This window comes from Tauraco erythrolophus, chromosome 12 (assembly GCF_009769465.1).
Source record: "Tauraco erythrolophus isolate bTauEry1 chromosome 12, bTauEry1.pri, whole genome shotgun sequence".
In the NCBI taxonomy this organism is placed as follows: Eukaryota; Metazoa; Chordata; class Aves; order Musophagiformes; family Musophagidae; genus Tauraco; species Tauraco erythrolophus.
In genome coordinates, this window is record NC_141476.1 from 2,380,001 (window position 1) to 2,395,837 (window position 15,837).

A 15,837-nucleotide genomic window follows, 5' to 3' on the forward strand; every position below is an offset into this window, starting at 1 on the left:
CACCCACAAATTCCCAGTTTAACGGGGCTCAACTTCATTCACTTTTATGTGAATTCTCTGTTCTTTTATGCTCCAGCCTGGAGGTGTCGGGAGCTTCTGCCGCCCCCACCACGCACGACAGCAGCAATGAACTGGTAGGGATGAGACGTGAAAACTGAGATAGGTTGAAAGCCCTTTGGGAAGCTGGGACAGTAATTAAAGCTGGTAGTAATTAAGCATGTCCTAGCTCAGGCACGAGGAAGATCCTCTGCAATCAGCAGAGGCTCTTGGCTCTCCCGCCTGCTGGGTAACGCAGGATGGGACCCAGAGGGAGCCAGTGTTCGTGCCTAGATGCAAGACATGTAAGTGTCCTCCTCCCTTCTTCTGGTGGAGGAAGAGGCTGGAGCAGAGCTGGGCACAGCTCGAGGTGCACAGCAGTCATACCTTTTGGTTGATTTTTGTCTTGGGTATTTTCAGTTTTCATCCATAAGTTTGGATTATGGATGAGGAAGCCTGATGGAACAGGAGGTACCAGCACAACCCCAGGCCAGGGCTGCCCATAGCAGCCTTCGTGCCGTGCTTCAGGCTCCTCCACCTCCAAATACTCAGCAGGATCGTCTGCCACAAAAGTAGAGATCCGAAGAGATTCGAGGATGCTCTGTAAAAGGAGGAATGGCTGATAGGATCTATATGTATAAGCAAAAAGTGAGCTGCTTTCTGCTTTTCCCAGTCTCCCAGCTTTAAGCAGACTATGATAAATGAGCTAAAACACAGGCACAAAATAATGCCAGTTGGCTGTCGTTTTAGTAAAATTTTCTTTCTGTCCTTCCTGCTCTTTACCATAAAATGAGGAGTTTTTGAGTGAGGGCAGAAAGCTGCAGATGCCGAGGCGGCCCTGCGCACGGCCCCAGAGAGGGGCAGCAGCAAGAGGGGTTGGGGCTCGTGCCGTCCCCAAACGCCTCAGCCCTCGTCAGCCACTGCTGTTAAATGGTTCCAGAAATAAAGATCTTTGTTCCAAACCCCATTTTAGGTTGCTAAGTGACAGCAGCGTGCTCGCCTTTCGCATCGCGTGCTGAACCCAGTTTCTCAAGGAAAGGAATAGTTAAAGGCATGCTAAAATTCAGAGTGCCAGGTATTAAATCCGTTATTCTTACTCAGGGGGGAAAGAAATGCACGTTTCAGCTCAGGTCAGAGCCAGACATCCATCCTGGAGCAGGGAGCACTGAGGGTGGCGGGTGAGGGAGGGGATGCTCAGCCCCTGGATGCTGGGTGTGCTGAGCGGGTCCCTCCCGCGAGGGGATGCTCGGGAGGGCAGAGCTGGGGGATCACCCTTTTATCAGGCTGGGCACATGTCTTCTTGGCTGTTCCTTCTGAAAATATACAGGCTGTGGTGGAAGTTGCTCAAAAAGGTTTTTCAACGTCCTGCTGCTGGTTTTCACTTTTGCTTCGCTCCCAGAAATCCAGGTATCAACGACGGTATTTCTAAACGGTGCCCCTGTTTCTCCCTTTAAAGTGCCTTTTGAACGTCAAAATCTGGGTGTGTTTCAGTTTCTCTCTCTGGGATGATTTTCTTTGGAGGTGGAAAGATAGCAATGCGCATTTAAAAAATATAATAGCAATTAAAAAAAAAAATCTGAATGCAGGTTTCGAATTAGGCCTGCGTTAAATCAATGTGGCATCATTCCTCTGGTCCTTAGCAGGGAGAGGAGGAATTTGGGGCTGAATTATTTTGCCTTTGGGAACATCCTGGTCATAGCGTGGTCCTTAGGTCTGCAGAGAGAAAAGCAAGTGGGTGACACCTCAGCTCTTGCCTTGAATTTGGTCCGGTGATTTAATTATCTGAGTGTGTGTGTGAAAATAACCTGTGCCAGATCAGCATCTAGAGCCCTACACTGCCTCCCTGCAGGAAGGGACCGGGGTTGAGAGGGACTAAAATAGGATTTTGTGATAAAAGCTCATTACCAGTGCCTGCGTCACCAGTCCCAGCATTAACTATGACAAATACGTATGTTTCATGATCACAGGAAAGTGTTATTCAAATATAAATACTGCCTTCTGTACAGCATACTTGAAAAAAAATTGTCGGATATTTTCAGTCAACAGCAGTTGGCTTTGCAAAACTCCTCATCAGCTGGGATAAGCTATTAGGGGAATGTTTGTGGACACATCGAAAATAAACTCCAAAAAGCATCCATCATCTTTATTGCCCCTTTCCAAAGTGAAAGGGTTTGTTTTGTTGCTGGTAGAGTTTGCAAAGGACTGACCGAAAATGGGGGTGATGGAGAGAATTGTCAGGGTTTAGTGTTTTTCCAGACACGACGTCAGGGTTTGATACAAAAAATGAGAGATAATTCGTATTCCTGTAGTACTGACAATGCTCTGCAGTGTCTCCAAACCACAGAATTCTCCAAATTGCAGGAAAAATTTGATCGTTTGTGGTACTTTGGTTTAATATAGGTCTTAACACCCCACTCCTCCCTTGAAAAAAAAAATATTTTAGTACCCTTAAGGCCTGTGTACTGCAAAACCACTTGCAAAGGGACAGAGCTCTGTTATGGCTGTAGAGGTTGGGATGTTCTGGGTTGGTTTCTAGAAGTTTACAGAGTTTGTGTCTGAAGGCAGAGATGCTCAGCGGTGGGGGGGACTGTGCAGGAGCTCTGCTTAACACCTCACCCTTTACACTGCCCGAAACAGTCGTAGCTGCTGCCAGCATCAAGGTGTGCCCAGATGGGTTTTAATTTGGTCACTTCGTTTCTTATAACTAATTCTCTTTGAAAAAAAATTGCAAAAATACTGTCAATCTGTTCTCTGCAGCTCATTAAGCGCTCTGGAGCGTGGGAACAGAGAAGGTAACGAAAATACCGATATATTCTGTGAAGGTGCTCGGGCTGTGCTGCTACACCTTGTGCTGCTTTAAAACGTGGTGCTCCACAGGCAGTAGGAAGTTGCTTAAGATCTGCAAAAGCTACAAAAATTGAGATGAAACTTTTAAATAACCGTCGTACTGCAGGTACGCGCCGCAATCCATTGTGCCTTACCTGATGTGGTAATTACTGCTGTTACAGAATGTTTTAATTACAACAGTGAGTCAAACTTCTGCATCTCCTGAAAGCTCCTGACTACAAGAACTGTTATATATGCACAGATGCGTTTTTTTTTCTGCTAATATTTTCCTTCCTTTGTGTTTAGCTGTTAGCAGAAACCGATTGCAGCTCTTACGTCTGCTACTTGCTTAAAAGTTTCAAGATTTTTCCAGCATCATGTGGAAAACAGAAACATTTTCTTTATGGACTTATTAGATGGTCAATGGACTCTCATTTTATAAACTTGCTTTTAAAACGTAGGTGGGCAGGGAAACTGTTTGAGACAGTGATTCTGCAAGCTGAGAGGGAGAAGACTGAGGATTCAAGTTGGAGCCGTTTAGCAGATTTACAAACGTTTTCTCAGGCTGAGATTAGAACTAATGCTGGTCTTTAGAGGTGAACTTGGAGAACATGACTGTAAACAGCTTTTCGAAGCTGGTGAGTGCTAGCCTGAAACAGTGGATTTTTAAATGAAATCATACACCCCCCTCTGTTCTTCAGTTGGTTCTAAAAGCAACAATGTAGAAGATAAATCAATATTAATTTTGCACACCGTGGGAAATTCTTAATGGGAAGCTTGTGTAAAGCCTTGTGCATTCAAGAATCATTCTTTCAGGTTTTCTTTTCTTGCTGCACATTTTGCTGAGAAATTAAGTGATAATAGCTGTTTTCAATAACTGTCCTTTTGGTTTCATCCTGGGCTACTGATAATGTTTACTGCAAATATCTTGCTCTTGCTCACAGCCTTGGTCTCCCTTTGCCTCACGCACCCAGCGCAGCCTTTAAAAACCCATCACCACCCTAAAAATCACATATAAATGTGATTTCACAGCCCAGTCAGTGAAATTGCAGGTAGACATGGAAAGGAGCCACTGGATCAGACAGGACCTGGAGCAGTTTGTTGCCCAAGGTCTGATGGTAGGGAGTGACTGTGGGACTGGGAGGGGAGAGGAGCAGGGAGAAGGTGAACTGTTGGCATAGCCTGCATGGGGATGGTGCAATATTTATTCTGAATATTTATAAACTGGTATTCATGAGCCCGTGCTTGTTCTAAGAGCGCTGGCGCATGCCCACAAGTATTTCCCTTTGATGTTTCTTTAGTCTCCAAGATCAAAATCAACCTTGTGGCTAAAAACATTCTTTGCAAGAAGTGCCCGGCCATCTGTGAAGAACAGTTGGATCGCTCTAATCCGCGTCGCGGGTGCTCAGCCACCCCCAGACCAGGCGTCCTGTGTGACCACCTTTCCCTATTAAAAAAACTGCCCAAGAAGGATGTGATGGGTACCTGATTTGCCTTTTTAAAAGCCATTTTTTGCATGAAAACCAAGCAGCTGTTGCTCCGTTTGCCTCCTTGGTGCGCGGGCGTTGGGGTCGGTCCGTAGCGAAGGTGAGGGAGGTGGTACAGGAGTGTGTTGCCATCAGCTGTGTGTGCAAGCTGCACGTGTTTGAGCAGCCCTCGGTGGAAAACGAGGCCCTGAAGGATGATGATGGCAGCGGATGCTGCGTGTAAGAAATTAGAGGACACAACTTCTGGGAAGCGGGTGATGAAAGGAGAGGGAGGGGACAGTGTGTATGGGGGAAAGAAAAAAAAACCCAAGTGTTGTGCCTTCACATGCAGCCAGGACAATAATTCCAGCAGACTGCAGAAAAGCAGGGACACTTCTGGCATTGTTATTTATTTATGACTTGCTACTTTATTGACACGGAAGACAGTACTGGAGAGCAGCTGATACAGGTTTTGCAATTTAATTTTTAGCTGTATGGGGTTGGTGTGTGATGAGAATCTCACCTGATGGGCTGTAAAAGGTGCCTTTATTATTCTTTTTTTTCATTATCTCTCTGGAAGGTTCAAATTGTGCTTGGGAAAATGAAGAACAAAAATATGCACAATGACTAGATTAACTACCTGGCAATTACGCTATAGCTCTTTTCAGGATTGCTAAGGCAAAATTAGTTCCTTAAAACAGGCCTCAAATCCAGAAATTTCTTTGCTAAGAAATTAATGACATGGTTGACAAAAAGGAATTGTTAAATCCATGAAAGAAAGGTTTATAGTGGTGCCATTTATGTTATGTGAGCCAGGTGCCACGCTGTCCTGGCTTTATTAGAGGAAGTGTTGTGTTCAGCATCCGCAGCAGAAGGGGACGTAGAGTGGACCGATTTTCTCTGAAAAGTAGGTGCAGCACCTGAGGGCTTGTTTGAAAGCAGACAGTTTCCATGAAATGGTATCGTCTGCTTTAATGGAAAAGCAGCAAATAATTATTTTTGGCTTGGGTTTCACATTTCTGTTCTTTGGATCAGTACAGAGTAAAGGTTTTGGGTTCGGGGTCTTTTAAATGAAAACTGGTTGTTTATCGGAGTCTGTTTCTCGTTTGTTCTTTGTATTCTTGCAGTTGTTCTTGGAAGTAGGAAAGATTTGGGGTATGAGATCGAGGCACAGGTACTGGATGAGTTCACCATACGTGTAGATCATTGACTTTTTCCTTTCTGCCTCCTGGTGTGCAGCAGTGGAGGCAGATTCTTTCCTTTCTGAGAGCAAACCCGGCCGTGGTCCTGCCGGCACTTGGCTCCCGCAGCGTCCGACCGACCGCTCCAGCGGTCACCCTGCGGTCAGGAATTCGGTGCCGAAGCGCTGGGCACGGCTGGCGGCACGAGGGGCAATGGAGTCTTGCTTGGATTTTTAGTTTTGGCTGGAAGTTTCCAAGCTGTGTAAGGAGTTTGTCCAATCCTGAGCTCGGCACCTGTAGCCGAGGTGCCTTTGGCAAACACGTTAGTAAAAATTAAGGAGGATGGATGTCTCTTGGAGCGTAGGAAAGTTATGGATGCCCCAAACCTGGAAGTGCTCAAGGCCAGGCTGGATGAGGCTTTGGGCAACCTGGTGTAGTGGAGGGTGTCCCTGCCCATTGCAGGGGGGTTGGAACTGGATGATCTTTGAGGTCCCTTCCAATCCAAACCATTCTACGATTCCATGAAAAACACTTGAGTAAATGGCTCTGTATTTTAGAGGCTGTATTATTGTAATCTTTTCCCAGAGTGAAAACCTCACTTAAAGGTTCATGGGAACATCTTTTTTGCAAACATAAGTTCCTACTTCAGGTTTTACTGGCGGTATTAAAAATGTGTAGGAGCAATAACACTTTGTGGTTGTATGATAGCTATTAGGCAGAAAAATCTTGATTTGAATGTTTATCGTTTGCAGACACAGAAATTGTACCACCTGCTGCTGAAAAAAAATGAAGCATCAATGAATATTATGGGAACTGCTCCGTGACAGCTTCTAGTAGGGGAAGGCTTTCCAGCAGGTGCTTACTGAGCAACCAAAGTACTGTGAATACCGTGACATCATTTCACATCACTAGGAGACAGGACCTCAGTTTTGCACCTTGATAAAAATATGTCCAAAACTATGTGAAAAAATGCAGAAAAATCTTATTGCCAGTTTTCTATGAACAGGGTGCTTGCCAAGCTCCCTTAGACACCACAGCTGCCGTGGCTGTGTTGGGTTCGGTGGGGTTTTTCTGTAAGCGGTCTCTTTCATCTCACTCATCTTCAACTGTCCCATTTAAATAACTTTCACACAGGTTTCTACAATTTTTCAACATCTACACCATATGTGCCCGTTGTGCCAAACAGAAATTGCCGGGATAGCGACTCCCTCTGTGCTTCCTTTCCATCCCCACTTGCTCTTCGAGCTTCTGGTTTTCTTCTGCATCAGTGCTGGCCTGCAGCATCCTGAAAAATGCTTGGGGCTTGTCGAGTGAACTGGTCCTTGGAGCACTTCAATGCATTTTCAAAGTAATACGCTGCCAATTAACATGTAAACTCCTTGCCACTATTAATAAGATAAATCGATGTTTTCTTGATTCTTATGCACAGTTTATGGTAATTTTAAGCCCTACAGAAAGTGGCTGTTTCCGTGAACAAATGTGGATAATTAGTTGTAGATAGTTATTATGCAAATTCAGTAATCTGCACCTTTGAACAGAAGAGGATGAGCAGGTTGAGCATAATGCCCAAATCTTGGATGCAAATGGAAAAGCTGTTTCAGCGTCACCTGCCCAGGTTGCCCGTGCTTAAGATCAGCTGCAGGTATTAATTAGGGAAATCAGAAACCAGCCCAACCTTTCCTCCATCTCCAGGTATGACCATGGCTGGGACTGGGAGGCGTGGGGGTGAGGGAGCCTGCCCAGTTCCACCAGACACTTGACGAGCACGCCGTGCTTCCAGAGGGGAGACGCCGCCTGCGCGGTGCCGACGGCGTTAGGGTTAATGTTCTGTGTAATTACGGAGCCGAGCTCCCTACCCAGCTGTAGGGTAGCACTCAGCTCCTGCCTTTGAATTTAAGAGCACGGATGGGGCCATGGATGGCTCAAACCCACCACGGGGCTGTGGTCCATCTCGCCGGGCGCGCTCGTTCCGACGGCTCCGCTAATGAGCGGCGTCAGCCGAGGGGCTGAGAGGCGGCGGGGCGCTCTCGAGCTGTGCTGCCCTCATTTTGGGGGCCTGTCTCAGGTTTTTCAGAGTCTCTTTGTGCTCAAAGATCAACCCTTTAAGCAGAGCACCAGGAGCGGCGTGGCCGGGCTGGAAGAAGAGTTTGCAGCGGGCACGGAGGCTGTGTCCGAAATAACCACGTTGAGTTTGGTACTGCTGTTGGCTCTTACTGCCTGGGAAGGGCTGATGGGAAAGTCCTGTTGTGGCATTTTTTTGGATCAAAACCTCTTAATTCACTTCAGTGAAACTGAAAGGTTTGGATAAGTATAAATATTTTGAGTCTTGTTCTGAAAAATCCTGACTGTTTAGATAACATTCAGTTTTAGTGGTTTCGCTACTGCATTTTCATTTAGGTTTGTTTCGAAATATTTTTTTAAGACAGATACCTAAATACTTTCAGCAGGCTGAAATGGAGTGTTTAGGGTTTCAAGACTGAAACAATTCAAACAAACCTGCAAATTTACTGTTTTTTCTTTTCTTTTCAGAGTTCAGCTCAGGACGTCTCATGTACATCTGCTCCATTTTGAAACTAAACTTCCCCTCAAATGTAAAATCCAGTTCCTGAGCCTCACCCTGGTGCTATTGGAAGTCGTAGCCACCCTATGAAGTGGTTGGGGATGAGCACGGTGGCTCACGGTGCAGACGTGCCAGAGCCCCGGGGCTACATCTGGGGACCCCTCCGCTGCCCGGAGCCCTGGGGCTGGAAACATTGGCCAGGTTGGTGAGTGCCTCCAGGAGCAGAGCTCTGTCCCAGTGCTGTTCAATGTGAGCGTGTTCTTATAGACTAATTTCTTCTGTATCAGTCGGAATTTTGTTCATCTGGGCTGTCTCCATCCGTCGTTGCTCTAAGTAATCAAGAGCTGACAGCCAATTAACGTTGAATGGAGTAACAGATAGCAACGTGCTTCAGATATATTTTTCCTATGAGAGACTTCAGCTCTGCTCCTGTTGCCACATTTTATGATTCACAGTGATTCAGTTTTTCTATTCCCACGACTCAGCTTCTGCTGCTCAAAGTCCCCTCGATGTGCACCGGCAGTTGCCAGCCGGTACCGCAACCCGCATTGCTTGTGCCAGGGTGGGGGGTGTCATTGCACACTTGCTCTGCCACCGAGTCTGCTCCAAGGAGGGCTCACGCCTGCAGTGGAGCAGCTCTTGGGTGGCTGTGCTGTGATGTGGATATTTTGTAAATGTAACTTTGCAGTGAGCATCCCTTGTTCTTCCTTACTGTTCAGGGAAATCCTTGATATTCCCAAAAAGCAGAGGTCTGGCTACCGCAGCCCAAGGAAGGATGCCTTGCTGGACCTGGCTCAGTCCCTGGTTGACCAAGGTCACCCCGTGCCCCCTCGCTCTCCACCGTGCCCACGCGGGGACTCGGCAGCCCTCGCACCAGCCCTGGCACCGGGTTCGGAGGTGGGCGGTGGGTATAAACCACACACGTGTGCTCTGTGCTCAGGAGGACGTGTACACGGGGAGGGTTTGTTCCATAGTCCACGGGAATAAACATAACAAATGGAAATGGTTGATGTTGAGGGAAAATAGGCTTTGTCCTTGACAGGCTGGTGGAGGCTTGGCTTCCCTGCAGTGCAGTACTGGGGAGGACGTGCAAGCGCAGAAAAACGCAGCCCAGGATCCGCTTGGCTCTCCTGGCAAACCTCAGGAGCATCCCGGGGTGCGGGTGAGCTCCGGGATTGCTCCCACCTCCGCCCAGGGCTTGGGAGGGAGATGCTCCTCCGCTCGTGCCCCGCTCCCCCTGATGCAAATCAGGGTCCACACCAGCCCCACCTTCCTGAATACTGAATAAAAATGCCTTGTGATGTTTTCTCTCGAAACGAAAGGGAAATCAGATGGGTGTAGGATACAAATGAGGGCAGCACATCCTAAGGCTCTCCTTTCTCTGAAGGAGGACAGAGCAAGTTATATTTACGTTGTGCGCCGCGTGCCCTGACTATCAACATTTTGAAGCGTCTACACGGACGTGCTGAAATCTCCACCTGAACTTTGTAAAACTGTGTTATCACCCAATCTTTTGGTTATCATTGAGGGGGCAAAAAAACCCACATTTGCATAACAATAGCACTTAATGACCAGAGCTGGTGAAAATTCAAGGTCTAATTTTATACATGGAAATAAAGATATGACTTCTCTGCTGAAATATTTGAAACTTGTTTTAAGAAAAGATGTTGGTGGAGAACAGATGGCCGCCTCCTGCCATACATATTCATGAGTGCATTTATTTCATTATGTCTTCCCCTGGGAAACTCGGCGCTTCAGCTTTTATAAGTTTGCCTGGCCATCAAATTGAGCAGTCAGAAGCCCTCTGTCAAAGCTCTGTTGCTGTAGAAATTGGAGAAAGTATGTGAAAGGCTTTAGCACTTTTGTCTTGACTTTTATCACCGGAACACCTGTTATTCCGGGATGGAAAGCAGAGATTTTTATCAGGTGTAATGTATGTTGTCTTTTGGTAGAAGAAGTGACATGTTCATTTTAACTAAATGACTTTTGCCTCGATTTTGTGACATCCTTGGGCAGGGCTGTTTAATAACTTTTAGAGGGCTGAGACCTATGGGCTCAGTGTGTGGCACGAGCTCCCACTGCAACCCTGAGCTGCCAGAAGCTCTTTTGGGGAAATAAGTCGTGTGATATTAATTGCCCGGGATAAATTTTACAAAGCAGCCATCGTTTAGATCACAAAGAGAAATAAAACATACAAGATACAGTTACAAATAGAATTTGAAATTGTCTTTTCACGTAAGAAAACACATTGTCAAGAGCTAGTGAAAGCTAAAAGCATTTCAAGGATTATTTTTAATCTACTTTTAAGAATTGCGTGTGAAATTTTGGATTTTTAAAAGTTTTCCTGTCTCTAATGGACATCTGTAGCACCGTACGATAGCTCTGCGGGGTTGCAAGAGGATGGAGCATCCTTGGGGCAGGCTGAGCCACCTTCTTGAGGGCAAAGAGTGGGTTCCCAAGCAGAGCCGGAGGTCCGGCGGGCAGCGGTGCCTCCTGGGCAGCTTTCGGCTCCGGGCATTGATCCGCTGACCAGAGACCATCCACGGGCATCAGGGCTGCGGGTCCCATCCAGGGAGACTCTTGGAGGGACTGATTGATGGCAGGGCCGGCAGCCCTTGGGCTTGCTTAGCCTTGCATTCACCACCTACCTCTTTTTTTTTAAGGCCAGTTTAGCAGCTGCCCCTTTGATTTGCAAAATGAGGTTTAGTTCTAAAGAATAGGCCAAGACAGAGGGGATTCTGTAGGTTTGGGACTTGAGTTTGCTTTTATCTTTCTCTTTTTGTAACTTCTTTCCTTTCTTTCCGGCCAGAAGTATTTTTGTGTGCTCTTCAAAAGTGGGGCTGCTCTTGTGCGGGCTCCAAAGAGAGAAAACTGAGCGCCTTAAATGTGCCATTTTTATTCAGATCTTTTGCAAAGCTTAAAGGGAGAAAAGTTTTTAAAAAGTTTCCTACTTGGACACAATCGTTAGCAGGATAAGACGTGGAAATGTTCTTTTGGGGCACCTTTGCTGAAGCCAAATGAAATCACAGCTGGTGTGATGCGACAGTTGAAGCTGTCAGCTGTTTGAATACAGACAAAATTTGACCATGGCAATAAAGAGCCTCCAGTATTCTATTTTACTAGCTTTCTAGAAGTAAAAAATATGGTTAATATTCCCCCATTTTCTGTACTTGATAAAGAGTACAGTGTAATTAAATAAAATGAGCGGAACTGCAGGGTTGTTTTTTTTTTTTGCATTATGGAAACGTCAGTTTAGTGTACAGTTCCCGAAGGGTACTCGAAGGATCATTTAATTTTAAAATGATTGTAGCCTTGAAATAACTTAAAAGACCCTAATATATTTAATCAGAAGAGGTAACTGGTAATAGCGGAATAAATCATTCATGCATATAAATAGCAGGGCTCCAGTGAGTGTGTAAAGCCAACAGGGAAAATATTTAGGACAAAGTTGTTTCCCCTCACCCCCTTCTGCCTGTGTCAGTGGAGCAAAACACCTGATCTGTTGTGTCAAAGGCCAAATTTAGCCTTTATATCACATCTATGATATGAAGATGCACTGGTAAGTACCTACATGCCTATTCTCGTGCATAATCTGTGCATGCATTATCCACACAGATGATGTGTTAAGTGTTTCCTGATCTGGGAAGTTCACCACCTCTGTAAATGTCAGGATTCAGGTTGCCCCAACAGCCTTAGTTTTACCCTTTCATCTTGCTCACTGAATGAGAAATAATGAAAAAGAAAAGCTCATATGTGGAGGTGCAATTAAAATGCCTTTGCTGAGACTGAGAGGAAGTTATTTTATTTCTGGTATTTCTTAATTTATGAGGTTACCTGACTTTGCTGTATAAATAATGTACTTTTAGCAGTGCCTCTTGTGTGTGCAATTTATTTTTTTTTTTTTAAATGGCTTGGAAAAGCACAGTTTAGCCTGTGCAGCAGCAGAAATGTGCTTGGTTTATATCCTGGGTGTTCCGTACTGCGAGCAGGGGCCGGAGCTGCTGCTGCTGTGTCCAGGTGAGCCTCACCAATGGCACTGCTCTATATTCCCACAAGCACTGGGATGGGACTCAGCAAACCAAAAAAAAAAATCTCCTTTGAACTAGCTTCTAGTTGTTTCAGGAACACGTGTTTCTGTCTGTTCTTTATAATTGCTTTTTTATTTTTGAATGTAAAGATACAACAGGATTTTTCCCAGCAGTCTGTCGCCAACAACTGGAGCTTGTGCTGCACTCCCAGCTATTCCGAGGCAATCGAAGTTCCCATCAAGTGCACTTTATGTGCACTTAAACACCTGAAACACTCAAAACCTATAAATCTTCTGACAAAGCACCCGCCACAAGCTTGGAAAGGAAAACTACTTTGATGGAAAATGGTAATGCCACATCTACCTCGGATGTTTTATCTGTTATCCAAAGGGTCAATTTGCTAATTGGTTGAGCACAGATAGTCAACCCTGACGTAGTTTTCTTAGGGACTGCCCGTTCCAGGTTGTCTTTCCTCCTTAAATGAAGTTACTCAGTTAATTCAAAGATTTTCAAAGTGATTTAATGAAAAATTAATTTCTAGGGAAAAAAAAAAAAGATGGCAGGTCATAAATATAAGATGCTTCCCATCTGTTCGCGGTGCATGACTCAGTGCTACTTGCATGCACCTGGATAAAAGATGAATAACCTGGAAATGGTGCCAGCAGAGCTTTTTAGCTGGTTGGGATCTGGCAGGCGGGCCAAGGTCGTTTAGGATTCCCGTATAATATCAACTTGTTAGAAATGACATTTTAGTATTATAACTCTTATCTCTGGGAGCATTAATATGAAGAGGTAAGACTGAGGAAAAAAAACTCCAGTGACCTGAAATATCTGGTCATCAAATGCACTGGAAAGTAAAGATTTTGATGTTCTGTTGGTGCTACCTTGGGGAATCTGGATTTAATGCGGTCGGGGTGCGTGTCGGGGCTCCCCCAGCCATGCACCCGCTGGGACCATCGCTGGAGCCCCAACATGCCAGGGTCAGCATTTCCCTGCTGGAAAAGGTGCTCTTTTCATGGAAAAGCAAAAAAAAAAAACCTGGCTGGCAGAGAAGCAGCACTTTCTGCTGGTACCCAGCGAGGTGTAGTTCTGTGTTTCATTTCTTTGGAAAGCAGAAGGCAAATCTATGATGATACTATTAGATAGAAACAGATTTTGGGAAAGTGCCACTAAGACATTTTAGGAAAAAAGCGAAGAATCAAGTAACTACTGATGTTATAGAGTGCAGCTTTATTTTACTGCCTTGTGTGACACACAAGTAATATCCAGTAAGAGGCTATAAAAACCTTGCCTTTGGCTGAAAAGAGGTTTTTAAGTAATAATTTTGCAAGGAGTTTACCACCAAATTCAGTAGGGCTAAGACTGGATGTCAGAGGGGGGAAAAAAAAAAAAAGCCATCAGCTCTCAAATTTATTACTTCATTTATTTTAGTTTTCTTTTATTTCCTCAGATTATTAGGGAATCAGTGCTGGTTTATATCTTACCTTGCATTTTGTAATCTCTGTGTATCACTCAGGTCACAGGTACAGCTGTCATCATTTCGACACTCAGCTGCATTTAGTTTTGCATCCTCTGGCTTAGCCGTGTCCAGGGTGATTGCAGGGCAAGAGCAGTCTTGGCTTTCAGAGGAAGAGGTGCTAACCTGTGAAATGTCCTTAAAAAATTCCCACCCTCTGTGAATTGAGGCTGGTAAGGGCTTCTGAGAGGCAGCAAGTTCCATATTAGAGCTGTGTTGAAAAGCTTTCCTGACACTCTCTTAAGGAGAGGAAAATCTTTTAGCCTGTCCCTCAGCTGGGAAGGGAAATTACCTTGAGAAATGTGGATTTTAGTGGTTGTAAGGAACGGTAATAATAATAATAAAAACAACAATAACGATTGTGGTGGGAATAATAATAATAGTGATGTGAATTGCAGGAAAAAAATTACAAAGGTACACAATACAAGGGCTGTGGGTGCCATGAAAAGAGCTGGCTTTCATCTTCCTCTTCTCTGCTAAAGCTCTGCAATATCTGTGGCTTTTTTAATCTGTGGTGACACTCCTTTAGAGAGAAGGTACAGTTCAATATTCTCTTATTTTTAAATATATAGGAGTCGCTTTAATGAGAAAGCAATTTCTTAAGTAGAAATCAAATAATTCCATAAAAGACCTGAAGAAAGTTGTTTTCTGCATATCCATTGCATTTCATAAAGTGGCATTCCCAGATTTGGAGCTGTCGTTACCAAATCTGGAGTCTGTGGATGTCACTACAACTGGGTCTCGGCGATCAGCCCCTTTTCGGGGCCCTCCATTCCGTGAGCTGTGTCTCCTTGATGTGCAGCAAACCAAACCAACGCAAACCCGTCTCCCAACCCTTTTGCTAGACTTTCTTTTGGAGAGGAGCATGTGGCAGGTCCTGTGCCGTGTCCCTCTGAAGTGTGGGAAGATGTTATTCTTGCTGGCATACTGTGTGTGGGAGAGCGAGGGGAAAAACAGCAGAAAAGCTGAAATGATATTTCAAGCTAGCGAGTCTTTAAAAAGGCATCTATGATTAAACAGATGCGGTTAAATAATTTAAATTCACTGCATCCCTTAACATAGAAATGGTAAAAATCTGAAAGTCCCGTCACTTTTCCGAAAGTCTGGAAGAAAGATGCTTTAGGGTGGCTTTGGTTTGGTTTAACAGAGGTGGCTGCTTCTGTCAAGGGTTGGTCTGAAAAGTGAGTATTGGTGGGTGTTGGCAGTCACCGGGAGAGTCATGCTATGTAAATTTTAAGAGTTTTTAATTTAGTTCATTGGGTTTCCACTCCCATTTCTCTCTCTAGAGACAAAAGGGAAGACCACGTGGAGAGTCGTGACCTTTTCAGTGTGATGGGGTTTAATGGAAAGAGATTTTGTGTGACTTTGTTAATTTTCTAGGTGCCATGGTGTTACGTTAACATTTCCTGGAAGGGAAAAGACGATCAGAATCCTGCTGGCCTTGGAATGCAACACCCTGGGCACTCCTGCAGGGATCTTCATGCCCTTGTGGGCTCAGGAGGGGATTTGGATGTGACATGGATGTTTCGTCTCCAATTCTAATGACCACAAGAAAAATAATGTAGATGTGCGCTGTCATGGTTGAAAACTAAGTGAAAGTTTGTTTAATGTCGTGTTCTAAAGAGCTTGACCAGCAAAAATCATGGCTAAACGTTGTTTCTGCTTTCTCTGCAAGATATCAGGGTCACCTGGTTTAACCCCTAAGTGTTGACAGTGTCATATGTAATTTCTTAAACTATCCCTTCTCATAGCTTCAGCCTTTGAAGCCCACGTCAAGCGGCAGAGTTTAAACACCTGGTCCGAGCTGTATGAGCAAGGTTGGGAAATAAGTACTGATCTCTTGTGGCACACACGGTCTTTCTATAATTTTCCCATTTGGCACCTCTAAATAAGCAGTTCCCACAGCTCTTCAGGCAGCAGGCACAGTTTATTGGGATTTCACCAGTTTCTTGGTCCTGAACCGGGACGGCTCTGCCCAGTGCAGGCAGTGCCGTTGGTTACGGCACGGGGAATTGCAGGCTGTGATGATTTCTCCATCATTTGAGGCCACGGCCTCTACCGGCTTCCCATTTCTCATTCCATGGAATTAGTAAATAAGATAATCTGATTAGTAAAGTTTTTGGTAAGGAAAGCTTTCAAAGAGACACTGTTAAGTGTTTCTCTATGGAAAATGAGAAAAGGTGAGTGCCTCGCCGTGGACTTTATTACTGCTGCTGTTTCAGTT